The sequence below is a fragment of the Phalangium opilio genome, unplaced genomic scaffold, assembly GCF_054372755.1.
Source record: "Phalangium opilio isolate 3A_F unplaced genomic scaffold, DU_Popi_V2 ptg000054l_1, whole genome shotgun sequence".
NCBI classification, from domain to species: Eukaryota; Metazoa; Arthropoda; class Arachnida; order Opiliones; family Phalangiidae; genus Phalangium; species Phalangium opilio.
In genome coordinates, this window is record NW_028324173.1 from 3,375,773 (window position 1) to 3,381,891 (window position 6,119).

The 6,119-nt window shown below is 38.6% G+C and overlaps 7 pseudogenes; all 7 read right to left on the minus strand.

The window, feature by feature from the left end:
- Nucleotides 1–2,598: 2,598 nt before the first annotated feature.
- On the minus strand, nucleotides 2,599–2,701 carry LOC149670732 (5S ribosomal RNA; annotated as a pseudogene).
- Nucleotides 2,702–2,838: 137 nt separating this feature from the next.
- On the minus strand, nucleotides 2,839–2,957 carry LOC149670733 (5S ribosomal RNA; annotated as a pseudogene).
- A 358-nt stretch (nucleotides 2,958–3,315) lies between these two features.
- LOC149670734 (5S ribosomal RNA) lies at nucleotides 3,316–3,434 on the minus strand (annotated as a pseudogene).
- A 362-nt stretch (nucleotides 3,435–3,796) lies between these two features.
- Nucleotides 3,797–3,915, minus strand: LOC149670735 (5S ribosomal RNA; annotated as a pseudogene).
- Nucleotides 3,916–4,502: 587 nt separating this feature from the next.
- Nucleotides 4,503–4,621, minus strand: LOC149670736 (5S ribosomal RNA; annotated as a pseudogene).
- A 583-nt stretch (nucleotides 4,622–5,204) lies between these two features.
- On the minus strand, nucleotides 5,205–5,322 carry LOC149670737 (5S ribosomal RNA; annotated as a pseudogene).
- A 137-nt stretch (nucleotides 5,323–5,459) lies between these two features.
- On the minus strand, nucleotides 5,460–5,578 carry LOC149670738 (5S ribosomal RNA; annotated as a pseudogene).
- Nucleotides 5,579–6,119: the final 541 nt, after the last annotated feature.

Genomic DNA, 6,119 nt, shown 5'->3' on the forward strand with positions numbered 1-6,119 from the left:
GTGAGACAAAAAGTAAGTTGACGACGATATTGCGGTAGCCTCAAGTTTAAAGTATCCTTGTATGGGGAGCAAAGAGTACTATAACATATCCAAAGGAGATCCCAGTATCTCTTGTAGAACAAGAGTTATGAGCCTCCAAAGTTTAGTGCAAAAATCATAAGTAATATAATAAAAATAAGTGAGACGATACCAAAGTTGACGAACATTTTGCTTAATATCTCGGCCCCTGTTTGTCGTAGCTCAATGTTTTTAGTATGATTAGATGGGGGACAAATTGGACTAAAACATACTCAAAGGACATCCCCGTATATCCAGTAGAAACAGAGTTACGAGCCTGCAAAATATAGTCTAACTCATTTCCTATGGAGGGGGTTTGTTTCTTTACGTTTTGCTTAAGTACTCGGCCCCTGTTTGTCGTAGCCCAAAGTTTTTAGTATGGTTAGATGAAAGACAAATTGGACTATAACGTATCCTAAGGACATCCCGGTATCTCTAGTAGACACGGAGTTATGGGCCTGCAAAGTATAGTCTAATGCATTTTCTATGGAGGTGTTTGTTTGTTCACGTATTGCTTAATTACTTGACCCTGTTCTTTCGATTAAAAATAATAACATAGCTTTAGTGTAGCGGTTATCGCATCCGCCTCACTCCCGGAAGGCCACAGGTTCGAAACCGCGAAGTTTTTTTTATAATTATCCGAACATTTGTGTCAAGGTCACATTATTTACATCCCCGTATCTCTGGTAGAACCAGAGTTACGAGCCTCCAGAATTTAGTCTAATATATTTCCTATGGAGGGGTTTGTTTGTTTACGATTAGCTTAATTATTCGACTACTGTTTGTCGTAGCCCTAATTCTTAGTATGGCTAGATGGGGGACAAATTGGTCTATAACATACTCAAAGGACATCCCCGTATCTCCAGTAGAAACAGAGTTACGAGCCTGCAAAGTTTATTTTCAAAAATCAAAAGTAACCTTCTAACAATAAGTGAGACAAAAAGTAAGTTGACGACGATATTGCGGTAGCCTCAAGTTTAAAGTATCCTTGTATGGGGAGCAAAGAGTACTATAACATATCCAAAGGAGATCCCAGTATCTCTTGTAGAACAAGAGTTATGAGCCTCCAAAGTTTAGTGCAAAAATCATAAGTAACATAGTAAAAATAAGTGAGACGATACCAAAGTTGACGAACATTTTGCTTAATATCTCGGCCCCTGTTTGTCGTAGCTCAATGTTTTTAGTATGATTAGATGGGGGACAAATTGGACTAAAACATATCCTAAGGACATCCCCGTATCTCTAGTAGACACAGAGTTATGGGCCTGCAAAGTATAGTCTAATGCATTTCCTATGGACGGGTTGTTTGTTTACGTTTAGCTTAATTACTCGGCCCCTGTTTGTCGTAGCTCAATGTTTTTAGTATGGTTAGATGGGGGACAAATTGGACTATAACATACTCAAAGGACATCCCCAATTCTCCAGTAGAAACAGAGTTACGAGCCTGCAAAGTATAGTCTAATGCATTTTCTATGGAGGGGTTTGTTTGTTCACGTATTGCTTAATTACTTGACCCTGTTCTTTCGATTAAAAATAATAACATATCTTTAGTGTAGCGGTTATCGCATCCGCCTCACTCCCGGAAGGCCACAGGTTCGAAACCGCGAAGTTTTTTTTTGCTTGGAACATGCAAAGACCTTTATAATTATCCGAACATTTGTGTCAAGGTCACATTATTTACATACCCGTATCTCTGGTAGAACCAGAGTTACGAGCCTCCAGAATTTAGTCTAATGTATTTCCTATGGAGGGGTTTGTTTGTTTACGATTAGCTTAATTACTCGACTACTGTTTGTCGTAGCCCTAATTCTTAGTATGGCTAGATGAGGGACAAATTGGTCTATAACATACTCAAAGGACATCCCCGTATCTCCAGTAGAAACAGAGTTACGAGCCTGCAAAGTTTATTTTCAAAAATCAAAAGTAACCTTCTAACAATAAGTGAGACAAAAAATAAGTTGACGACGATATTGAGGTAGCCTCAAGTTTAAAGTATCCTTGTATGGGGAGCAAAGAGTACTATAACATATCCAAAGGAGATCCCAGTATCTCTTGTAGAACAAGAGTTATGAGCCTCCAAAGTTTAGTGCAAAAATCATAAGTAACATAATAAAAATAAGTGAGACGATACCAAAGTTGACGAACATTTTGCTTAATATCTCGGAACCTGTTTGTCCTAGCTCAATGTTTTTAGTATGGTTAGATGGGGGACAATTTGGACTATTACATATCTTAAGAACATCCCCGTATCTCTAGTAGACACAGAGTTATGGGCCTGCAAAGTATAGTGTAATGCATTTGCTATAGACGGGTTGTTTGTTTACGTTTAGCTTAATTACTCGGACCCTGTTTGTCGTACCTCAATGTTTTTAGTATGATTAGATGGGGGACAAATTGGACTATAACATACATAAAGTCTAATGCATTTTCTATGGAGGGGTTTGTTTGTTCACGTATTGCTTAATAAAACAATAACAAAAAGAAGATATGTTTGCTTTTTCCATATCTGGTGGAATTTAAAGGAGGAAACAAAAGTGAAAAAGCCACCGGCACGCAGTATTCCCAAGTACTGTATGCGCTCGACGCTGCTTAACTTCGGTGATCGGACGTGAACCGGTGTTTCCAGCGTGATATGGCCGTTGCCGAGAGTGCTAGTTAATAATTCGAATTTAAATTAAGTGAGACAAATTAACCTTCATCATTTTAAAACAATAACAAAAAGAAAACATGTTTGCTTTTTTCATATCTATTAAAATTTAAAAGAGGAAAAAAAAGTGAAAAAGCCAACGGCACGCAGTGTTCCTAAGTGGTCTCGCTCCCAAGTAGTGACTGCGCTCGACGCCGCTTAACTACGGTTATCGGACGAGAACCGGTGTATTCAGCGTGATATGGCCGTTGCCGAGAGTGCTAGTTAATAATTTGAATTTAATTAACTTTCATCTTTATAAAACAATAACAAAAAGATATGTTTGCTTTTTTCATATCTGGTGGAATTTGAAAGAGGAAACAAAAGTGAAAAAACAAACGGCACGCAGTATTCCCAAGTACTGTATGCGCTCGACGCTGCTTAACTTCGGTGATCGGACGTGAACCGGTGTTTTCAGCGTGATATGGCCGTTGCCGAGAGTGCTAGTTAATAATTCGAATTTAAATTAAGTGAGACAAATTAACCTTCATCATTTTAAAACAATAACAAAAAGAAAACATGTTTGCTTTTTTCATATCTATTAAAATTTAAAAGAGGAAAAAAAGTGAAAAAGCCAACGGCACGCAGTGTTCCTAAGTGGTCTCCCTCCCAAGTAATGACTGCGCTCGACGCTGCTTAACTTCGGTTATCGGACGAGTATCGGTGTTTTCAGCGTGATATGGCCGTTGCCGAGAGTGCTAGTTAATAATTTGAATTTAATTAACTTTCATCTTTATAAAACAATAACAAAAAGAAGATATGCTTGCTTTTTTCATATCTGGTGGAATTTGAAAGAGGAAACAAAAGTGAAAAAGCAAACGGCACGCAGTATTCCCAAGTACTGTATGCGCTCGACGCTACTTAACTTCGGTGATCGGACGTGAACCGGTGTTTTCAGCGTGATATGGCCGTTGCCGAGAGTGCTAGTTAATAATTCGAATTTAAATTAAGTGAGACAAATTAACCTTCATCATTTTAAAACAATAACAAAAAGAAAACATGTTTGCTTTTTTCATATCTATTAAAATTTAAAAGAGGAAAAAAAAGTGAAAAAGCCAACGGCACGCAGTGTTCCTAAGTGGTCGCCCTCCCAAGTACTGACTGCGCTCGACGCTGCTTAACTTCGGTTATCGGACGAGAACCGGTGTATTCAGCGTGATATGGCCGTTGCCGAGAGTGCTAGTTAATAATTTGAATTTAATTAACCTTCATCTTTATAAAACAATAACAAAAAGATGATATGTTTGCTTTTTTCATATCTGGTGGAATTTAAAGGAGGAAACAAAAGTGAAAAAGCCAACGGCACGCAGTATACCCAAGTACTGTATGCGCTCGACGCTGCTTAACTTCGGTTATCGGACGAGAACCGGTGTATTCAGCGTGATATGGCCGTTGCCGAGAGTGCTAGTTAATAATTTGAATTTAATTAACCTTCATCTTTATAAAACAATAACAAAAAGAAGATATGTTTGCTTTTTTCATATCTGGTGGAATTTAAAGGAGGAAACAAAAGTGCAAAAACAAACGGCACGCAGTATTCCCAAGTACTGTATGCGCCCGACGCTGCTTAACTTCGGTGATCGGACGTGAACCGGTGTTTTCAGCGTGATATGGCCGTTGCCGAGAGTGCTAGTTAATAATTCGAATTTAAATTAAGTGAGACAAATTAACCTTCATCATTTTTAAACAATAACAAAAAGAAAACCTGTTTGCTTTTTACATATCTATTAAAATTTAAAAGAGGAAAAAAAAGTGAAAAAGCCAACGGCACGCAGTGTTCCTAAGTAGTCTCCCTCCCAAGTAATGACTGCGCTCGACGCTGCTTAACTACGGTTATCGGACGAGAACCGGTGTATTCAGCGTGATATGGCCGTTGCCGAAAATGCTAGTTAATAATTTGAATTTAATTAACTTTCATCATTATAAAACAATAACAAAAAAGATATGTTTGCTTTTTTCATATCTGGTGGAATTTGAAAGAGGAAACAAAAGTGAAAAAGCAAACGGCACGCAGTATTCCCAAGTACTGACTGCGCTCGACGCTGCTAACGTCGGCGATCGGACGAGAATCGGTGTATTCAGCGTGATATGGCCGTTGCCGAGAGTGCTAGTTAATAATTTGAATTTAATTAACTTTCATCTTTATAAAACAATAACAAAAAGAAGATATGTTTGCTTTTTTCATATCTGGTGGAATTTGAAAGAGGAAACAAAAGTGAAAAAGCAAACGGCACGCAGTATTCCCAAGTACTGACTGCGCTCGACGCTGCTAACGTCGGCGATTGGACGAGAACCGGTGTTCTCAGCGTGATATGGCCGTTGCCGAGAGTGCTAGATAATAATTCGAATTTAAATTAAGTGAGCCAAATTAACCTTCATCTTTTTAAAACAATAACAAAAAGAAAACCTGTTTGCTTTTTTCATATCTATTAAAATTTAAAAGAGGAAAAAAAAGTGAAAAAGCCAACGGCACGCAGTGTTCCTAAGTGGTCTCCCTCCCAAGTAATGACTGCGCTCGACGCTGCTAACGTCGGCGATCGGACGAGAACCGGTGTTCTCAGCGTGATATGGCCGTTGCCGAGAGTGCTAGATAATAATTCGAATTTAAATTAAGTGAGCCAAATTAACCTTCATCTTTTTAAAACAATAACAAAAAGAAAACCTGTTTGCTTTTTTCATATCTATTAAAATTTAAAAGAGGAAAAAAAAGTGAAAAAGCCAACGGCACGCAGTGTTCCCAAGTGGTCTCCCTCCCAAGTAATGACTGCGCTCGACGCTGCTTAACTTCGGTTATCGGACGAGAACCGGTGTATTCAGCGTGATATGGCCGTTGCCGAGAATGCTAGTTAATAATTTGAATTTAATTAACTTTCTTCTTTATAAAACAATAACAAAAAGAAGATATTTTTGCTTTTTTCATATCTGGTGGAATTTAAAAGAGGAAACAAAAGTGAGAAAGCAAACGGCACGCAGTATTCCCAAGTACTGTATGCGCTCGACGCTGCTTTACTTCGGTGATCGGACGTGAACCGGTGTTTTCAGCGTGATATGGCCGTTGCCGAGATACGGGGATGTAAACAATGTGACCTTGACACAAATGTTCGGATAATTATAAAGGTCTTTGCATGTTCCAAGCAAAAAAAAAACTTCGCGGTTTCGAACTTGTGGCCTTCCGGGAGTGAGGCGGATGCGATAACCGCTACACTAAAGATATGTTATTATTTTAAATCGAAAGAACAGGGTCAAGTAATTAAGCAATACGTGAACAAACAAACCCCTCCATAGAAAATGCATTAGACTATACTTTGCAGGCTCGCAACTCTGTTTCTACTGGAGATACGGGGATGTCCTTTGAGTATGTTATAGTCCAAATTGT